Raw genomic sequence first — 22,766 nt, 5'->3', positions numbered from 1 at the left:
GCATCAAAGCTGGGACCGAGAGACTGAAAAACAGCTTCTATCTCAAGGCCATCAGACTGTTAAACAGCCACCACTAACATTGAGTGGCTGCTGCCAACACACTGTCATTGACAGTGACCCAACTCCAGCCACTTTAATAATGGGATTGATGGGAAATGTAAATATATCACTAGCCACTTTAAACAATGCTACCTTATATAATGTTACTTACCCTACATTATTAATCTCATATGCATACGTATATACTGTACTCTACATCATCGACTGCATCCTTATGTAATACATGTATCACTAGCCACTTTAACTATGCCACTGTTTACTTTGTCTACATACTCATCTCATATGTATATACTGTACTCGATACCATCTACTGTATGCTGCTCTGTACCATCACTCATTCATATATCCTTATGTACATATTCTTTATCCCCTTACACTGTGTATAAGACAGTAGTTTTGGAATTGTTAGTTAGATTACTTGTTGGTTATCACTGCATTGTCGGAACTAGAAGCACAAGCATTTCGCTACACTCGCATTTACATCTGCTAACCATCTGTATGTGACAAATAAAATTTGATTTGATTTGATTTTGACTTGGCCATTCTAACACCTGGATATGTTTATTTTTTTAACCATTCCATTGTAGATTTTGCTTTATGTTTTGGATCATTGTGTTGTTGGAAGACAAATCTCCATCCCAGTCTCAGGTCTTTTGCAGACTCCACCAGGTTCTTCCAGAATGGTCCTGTATTTGGCTCAATCCATCAATTTTAACCATCTTCCCTGTCCCTGCTGAAGAAAAGCAGGCCCAAACCATGATGCTGCCACCACCATGTTTGACAGTGGGGATGGTATGTTCAGGGTGATGAGCTGTGTTGCTTTTACGCCAAACATAACGTTATGCATTGTTGCCAAAAAGTTCAATTTTGGTTTCATCTGACCAGAGCACCTTCTTCCACATGTTTGGTGTGTCTCCCAGGTGGCTTGTGGCAAACTTTAAACAACACTTTTTATGGATATCTTTAAGAAATGGCTTTCTCCTTGCCACTCTTCCATAAAGGCCAGATTTGTGCCATGTACGACTGATTGTTGTCCTATGGACAGAGTCTCCCACCTCAGCTGTAGATCATCCAGAGTGATCATGGGCCTCTTGGCTGCATCTCTGATCAGTCTTCTCCTTGTATGAGCTGAAAGTTTAGAGGGATGGCCAGGTCTTGGTAGATTTGCAGTGGTCTGATACTCCTTCCATTTCAATATTATCGCTTGCACAGTGCTCCTTGGGATGTTTTAAGCTTGGGAAATCTTTTTGTATCCAAATCCGGCTTTAAACTTCTTCACAACAGTATCTCGGACCTGCCTGGTGTGTTCCTTGTTCTTCATGATGCTCTCTGCGCTTTTAACGGACCTCTGAGACGATCACAGTGCAGGTGCATTTATACGGAGACTTAAATACAATCCACCTGTGTGTAATCATCATCATTAGTCATTTAGGTCAACATTGGATTATTCAGAGATCCTCACTAAACTTTTGGAGAGAGTTTGCTGCACTGAAAGTAAAAGGGCTGAATAATTTTGCACGCCCAATTTTTCAGTTTTTGATTTGTTAAAAAAGTTTGAAATATCCAATAAATGTCGTTCCACTTCATGATTGTGTCCCACTTGTTGTTGATTCTTCACAAAAAAATACAGTTTTATATCTTTATGTTTGAAGCCTGAAATGTGGCAAAAGGTGGCAAAGTTCAAGGGGGCCGAATACTTTCGCAAGGCACTGTATGTACATACATACATACATACATACATACATACATACATTTTAAATGATTATTTGGAGTACCCCCGACAGTAGTACGTGTACCCCAGTTTGGGAATACCTGCTCTAGGGGATTCATTCCCAGGGTTGGCATCATCTGCACTCAATCTCCCTCTTGTACACCTGATATAGTCAAATATATCACTTCTCTCAGGCCACTGAATAGCACTTTTATTCCCATCGACTCTTCTTGATGATTTCATTTTCCCCAGTGATAAAGTTAAGTCTAGAGACCACAAAACATAAGGGGAGTTGTTCCATAAGATCTTTGCCAAAATACCTCCTTTTGGGCTCTCCCGTGAGATGCATTTTTCTAAATGTAATTTTCTACCTGTGCCTTTGGACACTTCATATCATTGGTGGCCAAGATGAGGGTACAGCTAAATCATATGTAATGCGGTTTCCATTTCTCTATACTTGTATTTTATATTTACCCTATTAAAGCCAGGAGTGGTGTATGTCTCAGCAGGCTTTCAGCTCTTACCTCAGAACTGGTTCTTGTAGAAGATGCGTTTCTTCTGTTAGTGTTATGGTTTTCTTCCGCCGAAGGAGAGTCGGACCAAAATGCAGCGTGGTTAGTTCGATACATCTTTAATGAAGAAAAAACATGAACAAACAAAAACAACAAACGGAACATGAAAACCTATACAGCCTATTCTTTTTATAAAAAATAATTATCCTCAATACCATTCATTCTTTACAACTCATAATTTTCATACATACTCAAATAATGGTATTTTAATTAAATTAGTTTAACTAAACATAAACCCCAAACAAAACCTCAGGGGAGCATCTTCCCTCCCCGTCACCCTACAAAATACCTTTCCCCATCTCCCTGTCCCTAATCTATCCCCTTTCAAATCTAAATGACACCCAGCCCTAAACCCCCCTTTCACCTCTCCCGAGCAGCATGCTGCCCCCACTTCCTCTCCTCCCTCTTCATCCTCCCCCTCAAATCTCCTTCCACCCTCCTCACTATCCCTTCCACCCCCCAATCTCTCCCTGTCTTCATATTTGTAAGTCGCTCTGGATAAGAGCGTCTGCTAAATGACTTAAATGTAAATGTAAATGTAAATGTTCTGCATGGCTTCCCACAGCCCCCGTTTAAAGAGACTCATGAGAAGCCAGAGCATAAACCTGTCCCTATCCGTCCCTCTCGCTCTCCCTACACCTCTCTCTAACCTGGCCCATGTCAATACAAAATCCCCCCTTACCAAACCTAACAACACCCGTGCCCTAGCCCATGCTACTCTGGCAAAGGCATAGTCCCAAAAGACATGGCGCACAGTCTCCTCCCTGCCACAAGAGGATCTTGGACAGGTGGGGGATTGCACCAAACTATACTGGTACATGATGGAACGTACCGGCAAGCACTTATGGAGGCTCAACCAATTCAGGTCCTTGAGCCGGTTGTCCAGATCCCGCGCCTGCACTCCCATCCCAGACCACTTCCAAGATGCCCACTACAGGCGCCGGACTCCCTGCCTTTCTGACCTCCTCGTACAGGTGCCTGTGATCTAAACCTACTCGGGCAACTTCAACCTTAGGGTGCGCACGCAGCCACTTGGCCGCATGACCAAAGTGCCACGGCAGCTGTTCCGCACGAGGACCCGTGTTAGACCACACCATTACGCTTCTCGCCTAATACGAGAAGAACACCTGCAGGAGGTAACCGGACGGGTGTATCACTGGATGAGCAAGCTCCGTTAACAAGAAACAAAAATTGTGTCCAGCTTGAGGGGGAAATGTGGTACCCCCCTACCTCCCTCCCCGATGGGACAGATCATACGTGCCCTAGCGATCCACTCGCACCTGCCACTCCACATGAACTGAAACACAAGCCTCACTAGAGGCCTCCTTAGACAAGCCGGCAATGGGTAAATGTACGCCAAATACAAAAGAGACGGAAACACATCCACCGTTAGGACCAGGACTTTGCCCATAAAAGACAAATACCTAGCCTTCCACATTGCTAGCTTCCTCTGTACCACTGCGATACGCATGTTCCAGTTTAGCGTCGCTGAGCCGGAGGTCTCAAAATGGACCCCGAGAATCCTCAGGGCCCCCTCAAAGAGAGATACCCCCCCAGGCACATCCATTCTACCACGCCATCTTCCGTAAAACTTGACGGAAGACTTTGCATGGTTCAGAACTGCTCCCGACGCTCGGGTGAAATCCCCAAAGATGACAATGGACCTTGTCAGGCACGAGTCCTTGCACAGCATCAAGGAAGTGTCGTCGGCGTACTGCGTCATCTTAACACGCAGCCCACCACTTCCAGGGATCACCAAGCCTTCCACCCCTGTGTCTGCCCTAATGGCAGCCCCCAGAGGCTCCATGTACAGAACGAAGAGGAGAGCCGAGAGTGGGCACCCCTGCCTGAACCCAGACGAGGTCAAAAACGTCACCCAAGTGACTATTTACACTAACTCGGCACCCCGCTCCGACATATAATGTACGAATCCATCCTATGAACTTCTCCCCAAATCCTAATCGACCTAACACTCTGAATAAAAAGGATCTATTCACGCGATCAAAGGCTTTCTTCAACCCAAGCGATGGAGTCCCTGATTAACTGTAGTTTCCATCTAATAGAGCTGCCCTCTACCCCGCACGTCTGATCCTCATGACCGACTTAGGGAAGGGCTGTGCGCAACCGGTCTGCTAAAACCTTTGCAAGTAGCTTGTAATCTACACATAGCATGGTCAACGGCCGCCAGTTGCCAAGGTCTGTTACTTCCCCCTTCTTATATAAAAGTGACAGCACACCAACAGCCATTGATCCCCCCGGGACCCCCGTCTCAAGGATGGCCTTCAAGACTTCGAGCACCACTGGTCCAAGTATACCCCAAAACTTGAGATAAAACTCAGCCGGCAGCCCATCCATCCCAGGCACCTTCCCTTTTCCCATCCTCCTAAGAGCGCTCTCAACCTCTTCTAGTGAGATCTGGGCCTCCATCACTTCTCTAATGTCCTCCGGCAACCGCCTGGACAAGTGTTCTAAAAACACATTCATTTCCCTTTCCTTAAATAAACCTTGGAAATGATCAGTTGTCACCCTGACCATATCCTCTGGTTCTCTAACTATACTACCATTTTCTTCCCTAACGCCATGCATTACCTTCCTACTCTGTCTGGCCCTAACCGACTTAAAGAACATAGCAGAACAAGTCTCATTGTGTTCTAGAAAGCCACTATGCGCACGCTCCAGGAAAGCTCGAGCCTTCCGCTCCTGCAACTCCCTGAGCTGCGCCTTTAGGGTTGCGGATCTCTCCTAGTCAAACGACCCGCCGAGGTTGCCTGCCTCGTACTCAAGTTCAATTAACCTTTGGATACGATCCACCTCCCTCCTCTCCTCCCTTTTTTCCTCTTGCAATACCCTATTATAAAAGCCCTAATCCTCACCTTAACTAATTCCCACCACTAACACCCCCTCGCACTTGGGCCGGAGGCCTTCAAGCCTCCAAAAGAAACCAAAAAACCCGTCAACAAAAGTCTGCTCCTCCAGCACATCCCGATCTAATTTCCAGTACCCCCTACCAAAGAGGCAGACTGGCGACCCCACCTGCAGGAGCACCCCTTTGGGTAAGTTGTCTGGGCAACAGCCGCCCAGACAACTTACCCAAAGACCTGGGTACAAAAATATAGTCGAGCCTCCGCTCAACCCCCCTGGAGTTGCGCCATGTAGGACCGGCCATTTTCAGAGTAGTGTGCAGACCACCATCTACCAGACCATGGCAAGCCATTAGCCCGGCAATGGCGCCTGCACTGCTATCCCCCCCTATTCCTAAATCTGTATTGAAATCCCCCCCCATCACTAATTTCCTATTTGTGACACACAGGGGCGTCAGACAGTCCACCATCTCCCTCCTGTCTGCCCCCACCTGTGGCCCATACACCACCCCTAATCTAAATTTGCAATCCCTTATCGTGACATCCACCTCTATAACCCTCCCATGCATTACCACAAAAGAATCCTCCACTTTTACCTCCCTGTGCCCACACAAAATCCCTACCCCCGATGAGTGCACCCCCCCAATACCCCAAACCGACTCTCCCTTGTCCCACTCCCTCTTAAACCTACCAACATCCCCTCCATCCCTCAGGTGAACCTCTTGTAAAAAAACAAAAATCAAACCCCACACCCTCCAAATAACTAAAAACCGCCCTCTTAACAAAATCCCTTACATTTAAACTAACAAAAGTAAAATTAGACCCCATGAAATAATAAAATAAAAACATGTAACACACTCAAATTCTAAACCCAGACAGAAAAAAAACAGGAGACTCACCCGATGCTCCCCTGCTCCATATCTACCGGTGAGAACACCATCCGTACTCCCAACATCCCCCCTCTATCTCACCAACCCAGGATGCAGGAATAGTGTTTGGCTCCGGGGTGCCCTGCACCCTGGGTCTACCCCCACAAACCTCCCCCTCCCCAGTGCTGCAGCTGGATTGGGAAAAAAATAAAAAATAAATCGGGGAGGCTGAGTCCCCAAACCAAAAAACTCCCCACCTCCTCCTGTACCCAGTCCTGAGTCTTGTTAGGTGTGTCCCCACCCAACAGAAGTTGAGGGCCTGGGGAAACCAGCAGCAACCCAGAGGTTTCTCCCACCTCCATCACTCTCTTGGCCATCCCCTCCCTATCACTGGCGGCATATTGCACCCTCTTCATTCTCTTCTTTGGTGATGGCGGCAGTGGAGAGATACCACCACCCCCCCCCCAGAAAGGCCCTCACCTCTTCGTCCTTAACGTATGGGTTGTAAATGCTGACAGTTACAACCCTAAAGTTGTTCTTCGCCAGGCTTGTTATTTCATAGTGGCTCATCGGCCTCTCACCTCCCACTGCTCTTGCCCTTCTCAGGATATCATCGTCAGCTTTAGAATCCCCATCAATATTATCCTTCCAAAAGATTCCCGTCCTAAAGGCTCCAACTCCTTTTCCTTCCAAGCAAACCGAATCGTGTTGGCCAGCCCAATCCCAGGGACCGACCGTGTTGATGTATTTTGCACCATCTCCGCAAGGAGAATGGCGCTCGTTCTCTTCTCTTCCAAAACAAGGAAAAAAGAAAAACCAAAGTGACTGAGCCTATCTGGTGACAACTAACACAGAGACAGGAACAATCACCCACGAAACACTCAAAGAATGGGAACCATATTTAGGCAGCCAATCAGAGACAACGATAATCACCTGCCTCTGATTAAGAACCGCCTCTGATTAAGAACCGCCTCAGGCAACCATAGACTTTCCTAGACAACCATACTCAGCCACAATCCCAATACCTACTAAAACCCCAATACAAAAACACACCACAAAATAAACCCATGTCACACCCTGGCCTGACCAAATAAAAATAAAAAAACACAAAATACTAAGACCAAGGCGTGACAGTTAGTTAGTGTGGAATTGGCATGCTGACTGCAGGAATGTCCACCAGAGCTGTTGCCAAATAATAGAATATACATTTCTCCACCATGAGCCACCTCCAACATCTGTATGGCATTGTGAGGGCGAGCAGTTTTCTGAGATCAACGTTGTGAACAGAGTGCCCCATGGTGGCTGTGGGGTTATGGTATGGGCAGGCATAAGCTACGGACAATGAACATAATTGCATTTTATTGATTGACTGGCCCTAGCTCAACTTAATTATTGGTATACGAATATATGCATTAACAGTGAACATTTAAGACGATGAGCGCACTGAGATACCGCATATCAGTAGTTGCCAGGTGTCAAACAAGTAGCCTATTCATGACTCATGTCATATAGATGGAGGTAGATCTCAGCATAGCAGCAGATCCACAGATAGAAAATATAGAAGCAGTCAGTGACTAAACCTTCTGACCCTCCATGTCTCTATCGATGCAGTGAAAAGTATGAGTCCTTATAGAGAGACACCACGCATTGTTATCTTGGGGAGAACTGTGAGATTGCACTCTTATCATCCTCTTTTTACCTCTTCTTATCCACATTTTTTAAAAGTGTATTGTTGGTTAGGGGCTCGTAAGTAACATTTAATTTATCATCTGTCCTGGAAGTTAAAGGCAGGGAGAACTGAACCCAAAATTCCTGGGAGGTCTGATGGTTGACTTATAGGGCCATGCAGTCTGGCAGGTTACAGTATCAGTCTTTGGTGACAGGTGGGCCTGGCGTGAAAGGCAACTCAGGAGCGGCATTGCAGTGCCCACTGAGATGTGTAGTGGAGGGCCGACCTGACGGGCTTGCCTTTATTTTTTATCCCAGTGCATGATGCATACTAAAGACGCTCGTCTCCTCAATGGGCTCAAAACACTTGCCAGAGCTGACCTAGTTCTATTTTGGAAAAACAATACTGGGAGAGCTCCAAACAGCATTTTCATTCTGCCAATCCAGGACATGGAGAAAGGGAAGATGAATATTTCAGCACTGCTAAATCCATCTAATTTTAATCCAACCTTCCTCAGACACCTGCCCTTATTCAAATCACACCTCCAGATGTTAAAGGGAAATATTGTAACCCAGTGCATCACACCGGCAGCAATCAAAATCAATTCAGCTGTCAAGGCAATTGTTTTTTATTATTGTAGTGCTAGGATTTCCATTTAATTCGGGCCATAGTCTAATTTGTTCCTTAACCTTCTCGGTCCTCATGAACTTTCACCATAGGAGAGAAGTTCAGACCTCCGAGGTCACAGTTAGTTTTAGTGAAAGTGTCACTTTCCCTCTAAATAGCTGTTTAATACACCAGCTTTAGCATATTAATCAAGCCCATCTGTGCATAGGTCATACCCCCCGATCACCTGACTTTAGGATTAGAAGGGAAAAACAATACCATTGTGAGTAATTGCTTCAGTGTGTAATACGGTCTGCGGTGTCGGTCACCTTTGGTACTTTTCAACTCTACCATCACAAACAATCATGGTCTGTCACAGTCAACAGATCCGGGTATCATTATAAGGGGCTCAAGGTGCATTAGAATTCCTCACTGTCTATCCTAGGGCCTTTTCAACAGGGATTTAAGTGCACAGTCCGTCTCTCTTGATGTACAGTAATTACCTGTCAGATTTGCCCACACCGTAGAATCACCAAGGCGAATCTAACCAACTCTTGACTGTAGAGTTGTGCATCGTGTTTCTCTGATGTAATTTACATTGCAAGATGAAAATTAATGAGGCCTTGATTTAAGTTTCTTACATAATACCTTGATTTATCATCTCATGTCTGTTTTAGCATTTTATTTTACATAGAATTAAATGCCTCAAAATGCTGGCATGCTAAGTCTGATATTTGCTATATTAATATATATTTGGAAACAATCTGGTACTTACTTATTCTACACAATAGTTAACTATCTGGCACCAACCAGTGCCCAGTGGTTTTTGATTTAGTGAATACCAATGAAATAAAGTGATTCATAAGTTATTATTGTGTAACTAACATTTTACCATGTAGTTTCCTAATAATATTGAATATTTGACCTGGTGTAAAAATGCTTTCAGTTATTTAGTTAATGTATTATACTGTAGTGCTATAGTCAATTAATCCAATGGCTTTATGAGAGCTAATGTACTAGGTTCATCAAGGTTTCATTATGCACTTTTGAACTGATGGGCAGAAAGCCAGCACATATACTCAGCAAAAAAAGAAACGTCCCTTTTTCAGGACCCTGTCTTTCATAGATAATTCATAAAAATCTAAATAACTTCACAGATCGTCATTGTAAAGGGTTTAAACATGGTTTCCCATGCTTGTTCAATGAACCATAAACATTTAATGAACATGCACCTGTGGAACGGTCGTTAAGACACTAACAGCTTACAGATGGTAGGCAATTAAGGTCAGTTATGAAAACTTAGGACACTAAAGAGACCTTTCTACTGACTGAACAACACCAAAAGAAAGACACCAAGGATCCCTGCTCATCTGCCTGAACATGCCTTAGGCACGCTGCAAAGATGCATGAGGACTGCAGATGTGGCTAAGGCAAAAAATTGCAATGTCTGTACTGTGAGACACCTAAGACAGCGCTACAGGGAGACAGGACGGACAGCTGATCGTCCTCACAGTGGCAGACCACGTGTAAAAACATCTGCACAAGATTAGTACATCCGAACATCACACCTGCGGGACAGGTACAGGATGGCAACAACAACTGCCTGAGTTTCACCAGGAACGCACAATCCCTCCATCAGTGCGCAGACTCTTAGCCTATTGCGGACAGAGGCTGAACTTAGGGCTTGTAGGCCTGTTGTAAGGCAGGTCCTCACCAGACATGACCGGCAACAATGTCGCCTATGGGCACAAAACCACCATCGCTGGACCAGACAGGACTGGCAAAAAGTGCTCTTCACTGACAAGTGGCGGGTTTGTCTCACCAGGGGTGATGGTCGGATTTGCGTTTATCGTTGAAGGAATGAGCGTTACACCGAGGCCTGTACTCTGAAGCAGGATCTATTTGGAGGTTGAGTCACAGCATCATCGGACTGAGCTTGTAGTCATTGCAGGCAATCTCAATGCTGTGCGTTACAGGGAAGACATCCTCCTCCCTCATGTGGTACCCTTCCTGCAGGCTCATCCTGACATGACAATTCCACCAGCCATACTGATCGTTCTGTGTGTGATTTCCTGCAAGACAGGATCTCAATCCCATTGAGCACGTCTGGGACCTGTTGGTTCAGAGGGTTAGGGCTCGGGCCATTCTACCCAAAAATGTCCGGGAACTTGCAGGTGCCTTGGTGGAAGAGTGGGGTAACAGCTCACAGTAAGAACTGGCAAATCTGGTGCAGTCCATGAGGAGATGCACTGCAGTATTTAATGCAGCTGGTGGCCACACCAGATACTGACTTACTTTTGACACCCCCCACCCTTTGCTCAGGGACACATTATTCCATTTCTGTTAGTCACATGTCTGTGGAACTTGTTCAGATTATGAATCTTATGTTCATACAAATATTTACACGTTAAGTTTTCTGAAAATAAACATTTGACAGTGAGAGGATGTTTCTTTTTTTGCTGAGTTTATTACATCAGAACAAAGTATTTACAGCCGTATTACCTTAAAACAACCTCCGGTCAGGATTACACAGGCCCATCCGTTCGACCTTGCAGTGAACAAATCTTGCAAATCCTACCAACTCAGACATCACAGGGTTACCAATTAGGCAATTAATAACCATCCATCAGAATGATCCTCCCAGTCTCCGAGGGGAGACATGTACACAGCCAGACACTATTAAAAGCAAACATGTAGCAGACATGGCAATTCCTCTCTGGAAGCATGCCGTTTGTGGCTGAGAGACAGTAGCTAATAGCATGGCAGCAACGTCCAAAGCAGATGTACACGCGTTCTCTCAGATCCATAATCAGTTAAGGCTGAGGACTTTTTCCTCAGCTGAAAAGTGATATTTTAGAAGGGAATACAATTTCCTAGTGTACATGCAAGTGGCACAGAAATAGGCTCTGCAAGGCTGCCATTCTCCTCCAGTCCCCTGAAAGAAATGCTATTAGTTTCCATGGAGACAATGCTCTTGTACATTAGCATACAATATTAACCCTTTATTCCACCCTTTTGGTTTCACATCTATTCTATTTTGTTAGTATGGTTAAAGTAGTACATCCCATACTTTTTTTGGTTTTGTTCATTTTAAGGTCAATGTTTTCCATCCTATTTTTTTTCTTCCCTCTCTCGTACTGTGTAATCATGCAAAATGAGTGGTGCACACAATCAAACTCACATCAAGTAACCACTCAGACAGGAAAGAAAACCCCACCCAATTTGGATTTAGAAGTTTTGGACTATGGGGGGAGGACACGGACAGGCCCTTCCACTGTACAGTAGGCCAAAGTAGCTAAATGTGTTATAAAGAATCTGGATATGAATGTTGCCTAAAATAAATGAAATGGCTATTTTGGCAGAAAACAATATCCTGGTTCAACTCAATATTAAAACCTAGCCAGACCGAAAACCGTGGACAGATGGCAGAATTCATCAAAACTGAAAGCACAAACCACCGCATGTCTGCGGCAAGGTGACTGGGAATATGGTCGAGTACAAACAAACAGTCCAATTACACCGTCCGTAAGGCAATCAAATAGGCAAAATGTCAGTGGAGTCGCAATTCAACGGCTCAGACCCAAGACTTGTGGCAGGAACTCCAGACAATCCTGGATTATAAAGGGAAAACCAGCCACGTCACGGACACCGACGTCTTGCTCCCAGACAAGCTAAACACCTTTAAACACAGTTCCGCTGACGTGGGCCACCATGTGGACTGTGAGCTCTCATTTTCCATGGACGGCGTGAGTAAAACATTTAAGTGTGTTAACCCTCTCAAGGCTGCCGACCCAGACTGCACCCCTAGCCTCGTCCTCAGAGCATGCGCAAAACATCTGGCTGCAGTGTTTACGGACATAGACTCTGCTAACCCTGATGTCCTTGCCGTGTCTGAATCCTGGCTCAGGAAGGCCACCAAAAATTCAGAGATTTCCATACCCAACTATAACATCTTCCGTCAAGATAGAACTGCCAAAGGGGGCGGAGTCGCAGTCTACTGCAGAGATAGCCTGCAAAGTAATGTCATACTTTCCAGGTCCATACCCAAACAGTTTGAACTACTAATTTTGAAAATTACTCTCTCCAGAAACAAGTCTATCACTGTTGCCGCCTGCTACCGACCCCGTCAGCTCCCAGCTGCGCCCTGGACACCATTTGTGAATTGATCGCCCCTCATCTAGCTTCAGAGTTTGTTCTGTTAGGTGACCTAAACTGGGATATGCTTAACACCCCGGCAGTCCTACAATCTAAGCTAGATGCCCTCAATCTCACTCAAATCATCAAGGAACCCACCAGGTACAACCCTAACTCTGTAAACAAGGGCACCCTCATAGACGTCATCCTGACCAACTGGCCCTCCAAATATACCTCCGCTGTCTTCAACCAGGATCTCAGCGATCACTGCCTCATCGCCTGTATCCGCCACGGAGCCGCAGTCAAACGACCACCCCTCATCACTGTCAAACGCTCCCTAAAACACTTCTGTGAGCAGGCCTTTCTAATCGACCTGGCCCGTGTATCCTGGAAGGACATTGACCTCATCCCGTCAGTTGAGGATGCCTGGTCATTCTTTAAAAGTAACTTCCTCACCATTTTAGATAAGCATGCTCCGTTCAAAAAATGCAGAACCAAGAACAGATACAGCCCTTGGTTCACTCCAGACCTGACTGCCCTCGACCAGCACAAAAACATCCTGTGGCGGACTGCAATAGCATCGAATAGCCCCGTGATATGCAACTGTTCAGGGAAGTCAGGAACCAATACACGCAGTCAGTCAGGAAAGCTAAGGCCAGCTTCTTCAGGCAGAAGTTTGCATCCTGTAACTCCAACTCCAAAAAGTTCTGGGACACTGTGAAGTCCATGGAGAACAAGAGCACCTCCTCCCAGCTGCCCACTGCACTGAGGCTAGGAAACACGGTCTCCACCGATAAATCCATGATTATCGAAAACTTCAATAAGCACTTCTCAACGGCTGGCCATGCCTTCCGCCTGGCTACTCCAACCTCGGCCAACAGCTCCGCCCCCCGTAGTTCCTCACCCAAGCCTCTCCAGGTTCTCCTTTACCCAAATCCAGATAGCAGATGTTCTGAAAGAGCTGCAAAACCTGGACCCGTACAAATCAGCTGGGCTTGATAATCTGGACCCGCTATTTCTGAAACTATCTGCCGCCATTGTCGCAACCCCTATTACCAGCCTGTTCAACCTCTCTTTCATATCGTCTGAGATCCCCAAGGATTGGAAAGCTGCCGCAGTCATCCCCCTCTTCAAAGGGGGAGACACCCTGGACCCAAACTGCTATAGACCTATATCCATCCTGCCCTGCCTATCTAAGGTCTTGAAAGCCAAGTCAACAAACAGGTCACTGACCATCTCGAATCCCACCGTACCTTCTCCGCTGTGCAATCTGGTTTCCGAGCCGGTCACGGGTGCACCTCAGCCACACTCAAGGTACTAAATGATATCATAACCGCCATCGATAAAAGACAGTACTGTGCAGCCGTCTTCATCGACCTCGCCAAGGCTTTCGACTCTGTCAATCACCAAATTCTTATCGGCAGACTCAACAGCCTCGGTTTTTCGGATGACTGCCTTGCCTGGTTCACCAATTACTTTGCAGACAGAGTTCAGTGTGTCAAATCGGAGGGCATGCTGTCCGATCCTCTGGCAGTCTCTATGGGGGTGCCACAGGGTTCAATTCTCGGGCCGACTCTTTTCTCTGTATATATCAATGATGTTGCTCTTGCTGCGGGCGATTCCCTGATCCACCTCTACGCAGACGACACCATTCTATATACTTTCGGCCCGTCATTGGACACTGTGCTATCCAACCTCCAAACGAGCTTCAATGCCATACAGCACTCCTTCCGTGGCCTCCAACTGCTCCTAAACGCGAGTAAAACCAAATGCATGCTTTTCAACCGATCGCTGCCTGCACCCGCATGCCCGAATAGCATCACCACCCTGGATGGTTCCAACCTTGAATATGTGGACATCTATAAGTACCTAGTTGTCTGGCTAGACTGCAAACTCTCCTTCCAGACTCACATCAAACATCTCCAATCAAAAATCAAATCCAGAGTCGGCTTTCTATTCCGCAACAAAGCCTCCTTCACTCACGCTGCCAAGCTTACCCTAGTAAAACTAACTATCCTACCGATCCTCGACTTCGGCGATGTCATCTACAAAATGGCTTCCAACACTCTACTCAGCAAACTGGATGCAGTCTATCACAGTGCCATCCGTTTTGTCACTAAAGCACCTTATACCACCCACCACTGCGACTTGTATGCTCTAGTCGGCTGGCCCTCACTACATATTCGTCGCCAGACCCACTGGCTCAGGTCATCTACAAGTCCATGCTAGGTAAAGCTCCGCCTTATCTCAGTTCACTGGTCACGATGGCAACACCCATCCGTAGCACGCGCTCCAGCAGGTGTATCTCACTGATCATCCCTAAAGCCAACACCTCATTTGGCCGCCTTTCGTTCCAGTACTCTGCTGCCTGTGACTGGAACGAATTGCAAAAATCGCTGAAGTTGGAGACTTTTATCTCTCCCTCACCAACTTCAAACATCAGCTATCCGAGCAGCTAACCGATCGCTGCAGCTGTACATAGTCTATTGGTAAATAGCTCACCCTTTTCACCTACCTCATTCCCATACTGTTTTTATACTGTTTTTATTTATTTACTTTTCTGCTCTTTTGCACACCAATATCTCTACCTGTACATGCCCATCTGATCATTTATCACCAGTGTTAATCTGCAAAATTGTATTATTCGCCTACCTCCTCATGCCTTTTGCACACATTGTATATAGACTGCCCATTTTTTTCTACTGTGTTATTGACTTGCTAAATTGTTTACTCCATGTGTAACTCTGTGTTGTCTGTTCACACTGCTATGCTTTATCTTGGCCAGGTCGCAGTTGCAAATGAGAACTTGTTCTCAACTAGCCTACCTGGTTAAATAAAGGTGAAATAAAAATAAATAAAAATAAAAGACGGAGATATGGAGAGATTGACTTGTCCCCACTAGCGTCAAGATGTCCACCATTGTTCCTGTACCCAAGAAAGTCTAGGTAACCGAAGTAAATGACTATTGCGCCGTAGCACTCAATTTTGTCATCATGAAGTGCTTTTAGAGACTAGTTAAGGATCATAGCACCGCCACCTTACCCGACACCCTAGACCCACTGCAACTTGCATACCACCCCAATAGATCCATGGATGATGCAATTGACATCGCACTGCCCTATCCCATCTTTACAAGAGGAATACGTAAGTTAGAATGCTGTTCATTAACTACAGCTCAGCCTTCAACACCATAGTACCCTCCAAGCTCGTCATTAAGCTTGGGGTCCTGGATCTGAACCCCACCCTGTGCAACTGGGTTCTGGACTTCCTGACAGGCCACCCCCAGGTAGTGAAGGTTGGCACCAACACCTCCACTATGCTGATCCTCAACACAGGGGCACCACAAGGAAGCGTGCTCAGCCACCTCCTGTACTCCCTGTTCCCCCAATGACTGTGTGGCCACACACGTCTCCAACTCAATCATCAAATTTGCAGACAACAGTGGTAGGCCTGATTACCAACAATGACGAGACAGCCTACAGGAAGGAGGTTAGGGCCCTGGTGGAGTGGTGCCACGAAAATAACTTCTCCCTCAACGTCAACCAAATGAAGGCACTGATCATGGACTTCAGGAGACAGCAGAGGGAGCACATCCTCATTGATGAAAAGAGTTCAATTTCCTCGGCATACACAGCACTGACAAATCTGGAATGGTCCACCCACATAGACAGTGTGGTGAAGAAGGCGCAACAATGCCTAACCTCAAGAGGCTGAAGAAATTTGGCTTGGCCCATAAGACCCTCAAACTTTTATAGACCGGCTGTATCAGGGTTCTCCAGAGGATGGTGCGGTATGCCCTACGCGTCACCGGAGGCACACTGCCTGTCCTCCAGAACATCTACAGAACCTGGTGTCACAAGAAGGCCAAAAAGAGCAAGGACCTCAGCCACCCGAGACACGGCCTGTTCACCGTGCTACCATCCAGAAAGCGAGGATAGGACATGTGCATCAAAACTAGGACAGAGACTGAAAAACAGCTTCTATCTCAAGGCCATCAAGACTTAAATAGTCACCATTAGTTAGCCCCCGCCTGGTAAACTGCCCTGAACTTAGTCAATCTCACTAGATGGCTACCACGCGGTTACTCCACCATGCACCTTAGAGGCTGCTGCCCTTTGTACATTGTCAAGGAACACTGGTCATGTTTGCATACCGTTTTACCCACTTCATATGTATATTCTGTATTCTAGTCAATCCTATTTAGCCATTGCTGTACATATACTATTCTTCAGATATACTACATATTCTATCCATATTGTATACATATCCCATATATTTATACTCCGGACTCCAACATTGCTCGTCCAACATTGCTCGTCCTAATATTTCTATATTTCTTAATTCCATTCTTTAACTTCTTAGATGTGTGTGTGTGTTGTTAGATATTACTGCACTGCTGGAGCTAGGAACATAAGCATTTCGCTACACCCGCAATAATATCTGCTAAATATTTGTATGCAACCAATAGAATTAGATATTTCTTACAACAGATGGAGGCAATAATTATCATGAGGGCCTAAAATATCCATTGGACACCTAAGACGTACCTGCAGTAAAATACTATCAAATAGCTTTAAAGTGAATCTTGGCATCAAAGTGAAAGCGTATAAAAGGCCCTCATCAGGCTGTTTATCAAGCATTTTCTTGGAATCACTTGTGACCCCAGTGCCAGAGAAATGAGGTCAAGTTGTTAACAGCGCATTAACCTTCAGACGACCACTTCTTAGATAATTTTACCTCACTATGAAAATGCATAGGCCAGAGTGGTTTACCCCACTTGATTTATCTGTGTGGGTTTGTAGTTAAATGAGTAGTGTCGCAGCCTGCATTGATAATTTAATATGAAAGTCTGTAGGCGATTGTAGTGTATGGCGTCAAAAGGTTGGCATTTGAGGTTGTAGTGTTAGGAGATGTATTTTAGTCCCGTCTACACACTGTACGGTATATTGGTGGTTCATCAGCATTTTAAATTCGGGAGCTACGTACTCCTATCTAAACTGAAAAAAAATCATGCACCATGCAACAATATTGATTTTACTGAGTTAATTCATTTAAAGAAATCAGTCCATTTAAATAAATTCATTAGGCCTTAATCTATGGATTCCACATGGACTGGGAATACAGATATGAATCTGTTGGTCACAGATACATATATGGTCATCTTTTTTTAAGTTTCTGATCCACACCCAGTCTGTATGTGGTGTGACCATTTGCCTCACGACATCTCCTTCGCATAAATACAAACTAGAGTTTCTATGTAAGATGGCGCCGGAGCAGAATGCAGACGTTTTACGTGCCGTCAACCAATTGTGCTTATCTGCATTGTTTGTAACTTATTGTTTTACTCATTTTGTACACAACGTTGGCACTACCCTCTCTTATGACCGAAAATAACGTCTGGACATCAGGACAGCGATTACTTACCATGGACTAGCAGAATCCTTTCTCTTGTTTCACGACTCTGACGAGCCAGAGGCGGAGGATATACGGCTCCCTCAGGAACAGGCCCCAGTGATCTGTGTGAAGAGGAGGTGGAAAAAGAGAGGCCGGAGAGTGGGCTGCCTTCTGAGAGGTCGGAGGCGATCGAATAAACCACCACTTCCCTCAATTCTGCTAGCAAACATGCAATCTTTAGAAAATAAAATGGACGAGTTACGGGGAAGATTAAACTACCAACGGGACATTAAAAACTAACATCTTATGCGTCACAGAGTCGTGGCTGAACGAAGACAATATCAACATACTTGGCTGGTTATACGATGTACCGGCAGGATAGAACAGCGGCATCTGGTAAGACAAGTGGCGGCGGTCTATACATTTTGTAAACAGCTGATGCACAATATCTAAGGAAGTCTCGAGCTATTGCTCGCCTGAGGTAGAGTAACTCATGATAAGCTGAAGACCACACTATCTAGAGAGTTTGTCTGTATTTTTCATAGCAGTTAAGAGGCTGGCACTAAGACGGCATTGAATGAGCTGTATTCCACCATAAGCAAACAAGAAAACGCTCACCCAGAGGCAGCGCTTCTAGTAGCCGGGGTCTTTAATGCAGGGAAACTTAAATCAGTTTCACTAAATTTCTATCAGAATGTTAAATGTGAAACCAGAGAGAAAAGAACTCTGGACCACCTATACTCCACACACAGATGCATACAAAGCTCTCCCTCACCCTCCATTTGGCAAATCTGACCATAATTCCATCCTCCTGATTCCTGCTTACAAGCTACAATTAAAAGCAGGAAGCACCAGTGACTAGATCAATAAAAAAAGTGGTCAGATGAATCAGAGGCTAAGCTACAGGACTGTTTTGCTAGCACAGACTGGAATATGTTCCGGGATTCCTCCAATGGCATTGAGGAGTACACCGCATCAGTCATCGGCTTCAATAAGTGCATCGACAATGTCGTCCCCACAATGACCGTACGTACATACCCCAACCGGAAACGATGGATTACAGGCAGCAACTGCACTGAGCTGAAGGGTAGAGCTGCCGCTTTCAAGGAGCGAGACTCCAACCCGGAAGCTTATAAGAAATCCTGCTATGCCCCCCGACGAACCATCAAACTGGCGAAGTGTCAATACAGGACTAAGACAGAGTTGTTCTACACCGGTGCTGACGCTCGTCGGATATGGTAGGGCCTGCAAACCATTACAGACTACTAAACCACCATAGTCCCTGTGCCCAGGAACACTAAGGTAACTTGCTTAAATGACTACCAACCCATAGCACTCACATACCTTAAGGGAAGAATTCGGCAGTACCTGTATGGTTAGTGAGAAAGTCCATATTGCAAATGTACGGTCCCTTACTAGACGTCCGAAATCGTTTGTAAAATTCGCGGACGGCGTCGGGCCGAGCGGCAGGGCCGGACCTACCAGGAAGTCATCAAATGAACGTTGTCGGACATTCGGTTTCCGTTTTACAAAAATAATAAGATTTATGTCATTTTTCCCATGTCCCGGAAATTCCCAGAAGAGGGCATAAGCAATCATATGGCTATTGCTACAAAACATCACGATTCACGACGGGGCCTTATCTCGAAAACTGAAAATATTTAGAAGCCGAAACTCGGTGAGCGTAGGGGCGGCATAATGGGCAGTTGGCCCCGAACAAGATGGCGTCTAGGCCTCAACGGTTTTTGAGTTATGGCCATTTATCTGGGATTAAAGGTCCAAAATGAAAATAGAGAAATTATTTTTCCACTTCACGTCAAAGTCAAGGAGCCTCCGGTGTCAATAAAAAAGAACCAGCCATTTATCTATCGTCATTTAAGAGAAATCGTACAACGACACCTTGGTGATGTTCACGGATAGGTGTTTTTTTTTTCAACGGTTACAGATCCAGTTGCAGGTTGTTCTTACGAATCTTTTTAAAGTGTGCTGCGGAGCTCTGCGAGATTTCTGTGATTTTCTATGATTTTCTGAAATAACACACACTCACTAAACCCTCCGTAAATAACTCAGTTCTTAACGTAAAGACTTAAAACTCGGGATTCTGTAAAGGCATACCCCAATCATGATATGAGTTTATTTATAGCTTCCTGTGCCAACCGGAAGTGCCTTTAATGGTGTCACAGTGGCAGTTTCCATGGGTTAAAAAGGTCAGATCTTTTCAAAACTTCATATGTGTGACTAGGTAACCCTCGTGAACTGTAAATCAGTCATTTCTCCCAACAGATGTCAAAGAAAATCTCACACGCACACACAGCAAGGATGGAGTGAAAAGTGCGGTTCTCAAAGACACAGAGAGCAGGCAATGGCATAAACATAATAATCTCTAGGCCGTGCCGAGTTCAACGAGATATCCCGCTTGACCGTAGCTCGCTCGGTCTAAGCGCAGCGACCATTAGAAAATTAGGCCCAAAATGAAGCCTGCCCCACAACGTCATTTGCTTTTGGGTGACAGTGAGAGAACCGTTAGGGTGAGAAGCACAATTCGACCTCAGGTACGTTCCTAAGGTCCTTCCGATCCGTGCAAGCCTAACGTTGACCGTGTGGCATTAACCCTTAATAGTTAAAAGAAGGTGTTTACTTCAAATAGTTTGCATTGACTTCTCTCCCCATAGGAATACATTGCCTGCACCCCTAAATTCAACCTGAAGTCTATATGGGTTATGAATGCCGTATGAACCTGTCTTTGATAACAGTCCATCAGGCCAGTATGAGGTCTACCTGTGTTGATTCTAGGCTTCCTGGACCAACCGGAAGTGGTTAAAATCACCCTAAAAGTGTTTTTCCATTACCTGCCTGCAGTTTGATAGACATAGTGCATTCAACCCTGTGTAAATCAGTCAATTCTTAACGTAAGGACTTAAAACTCAGGATTCTGTAAAAGCATAGCCCAGTGAGGATATGTGTTGACTTATAGCTTCCTGTGACAACCGGAAGTGCCTTAATTGGTGTCTCAGGGGCTGTTTCGAGGGGTTAAAAAAGTCAGATCTGTCCAAAACTTCATATGTGTGATTAGGCAACCCCATGAACTGTAAATCAGTCATTTTTCCCATAAAATTTCAAAGGAAAACTAAATCACACAGACACACAACTTGGAAGGAGGGACGTATTGGGGTTTGTAGAGACAGACAGTGCCTCCAATAGTTAGCTTTGTTCGAGCTAAAAGAACCGTCAGACCTAGAGTTCCGAAACTTTAGAAACCTGTTCTAGACCTCGGGTCGATAGTGCGTGGTGAGTTAGGTGGCTCTAGAAGGTTCTCGGACCGAGAAATAGCCTCGTACATTTGCAATGACTTCAATTCATTTTGACCATTACGAAAGTGGCGACATTTAGAAAAGTCTCAGAGACACAAGACTAGGTGCATTGGAACCGGCTCGGCCCATAGAGACGGACGCCAACGTTTCGGTCCGATAGCTCATTCAAGGACCCCATAGCAAGGCATGGAAAAAAGTGGATTTTCAGCACCAATTAGGGTTTTACTCGGGCACCGAAGGACCTATCGAGCCGAAACTCGGGATTCGGGGTCGCCTCACATAGGCCTTCACATAATGTCTGACCTGGACCCGCAGCTAGAACGTAACTGTGTTTTACGTTTTTATTATGTTTTAAACTAATGGCGCTGTGAATTATGGGCCTGCTCTGACATATGTGATAGTTGGCTTCTAAATGAGTTGGAAAAAGTGGGTTTGGTGTCAATTGGTATCAGTTTGGTGTCAAAATGACATCTAATTGACTGATGGACACTGACTTGCTAGTTGACTTTTGTACATTAGCAATATGTTTAAACGGATAGGGACCATCACCAAAAGTGACATTCTGAAATCAACCCTAACGAGCCATGGAGATGAACCAGAATCACTGCCCAGCTATCCCGAGTTCATCGGGCCAGTCAATTTCACATTCCTGCAGGATTTTTATAGCATGACAAATTCGTGATGGTACCTGCCCATTGAACCATATTGCAAATGCACAGTGACTTTGCAAAAGTGAGAAAACATAAACAAATGGACATGATGAAATCAACACAACGAGTGATGGAAATGTACAACTATCACTGCTCGGCCATCCTGTGTCCATCAGACCAGTCAATTTTGCATTTTTGAGCATGTCAAATTTCATATGGTAAATGCACATTGAAACATATTGCAAATGCGCGCACTTGCAATATGATTCTATAGTGTAAAAACATCACCTAATGGACATGATGAAATCAACACAACGAGTGATGGAAATGTACAACTATCACTGCCCGGCCATCCTGTGTTCCCATAGCGAGCATTAATATCAGAATGACCGGTAAATGCATTTACAACCATATTTTTATTTTTGGGTTACCAGTTGCACAACAATGCACGTGCATTTGCAATATGATTCTATAGTGAAAAAACATCACCTAATGGACATGATGAAATCAACACAACGAGTGATGGAAATGTACAACTATCACTGCTCGGCCATCCTGTGTCCATCAGACCAGTCAATTTTGCATTTTTGAGCATGTCAAATTTCATATGGTAAATGCACATTGAAACATATTGCAAATGCGCGCGCACTTGCAATATGATTCTATAGTGTAAAAACATCACCTAATGGACATGATGAAATCAACACAACGAGTGATGGAAATGTACAACTATCACTGCCCGGCCATCCTGTGTTCCCATAGCGAGCATTAATATCAGAATGACCGGTAAATGCATTTACAACCATATTTTTATTTTTGGGTTACCAGTTGCACAACAATGCACGTGCATTTGCAATATGATTCTATAGTGAAAAACATCACCTAATGGACATGATGAAATCAACACAACGAGTGATGGAAATGTACAA

General features: G+C 45.1%; 1 protein-coding gene and 1 long non-coding RNA gene across 2 annotated transcripts in view; one reads left to right on the top strand and one right to left on the bottom strand.

The window, feature by feature from the left end:
* LOC118398274 (CUB and sushi domain-containing protein 1-like) overlaps positions 1–22,766 on the top strand; it is a 490,495-nt gene that overhangs the window by 77,739 nt on the left and 389,990 nt on the right.
* LOC118398280 (uncharacterized) overlaps positions 1–22,766 on the bottom strand; it is a 32,853-nt gene that overhangs the window by 3,717 nt on the left and 6,370 nt on the right. The window contains exons 2-3 of the long non-coding RNA XR_004828595.2: positions 17,907–17,998; positions 2,296–2,400 (exon numbers count right to left, since the gene is read on the bottom strand). This is a non-coding gene — a long non-coding RNA (uncharacterized LOC118398280). The remainder of the gene's footprint in view (positions 1–2,295; positions 2,401–17,906; positions 17,999–22,766) is intronic.

This window comes from Oncorhynchus keta, chromosome 2, assembly GCF_023373465.1.
Source record: "Oncorhynchus keta strain PuntledgeMale-10-30-2019 chromosome 2, Oket_V2, whole genome shotgun sequence".
NCBI lineage: Eukaryota > Metazoa > Chordata > Actinopteri > Salmoniformes > Salmonidae > Oncorhynchus > Oncorhynchus keta.
Note: the sequence above shows the minus strand (reverse complement) of the source record. Positions and strands in the feature narration are given on the sequence as shown.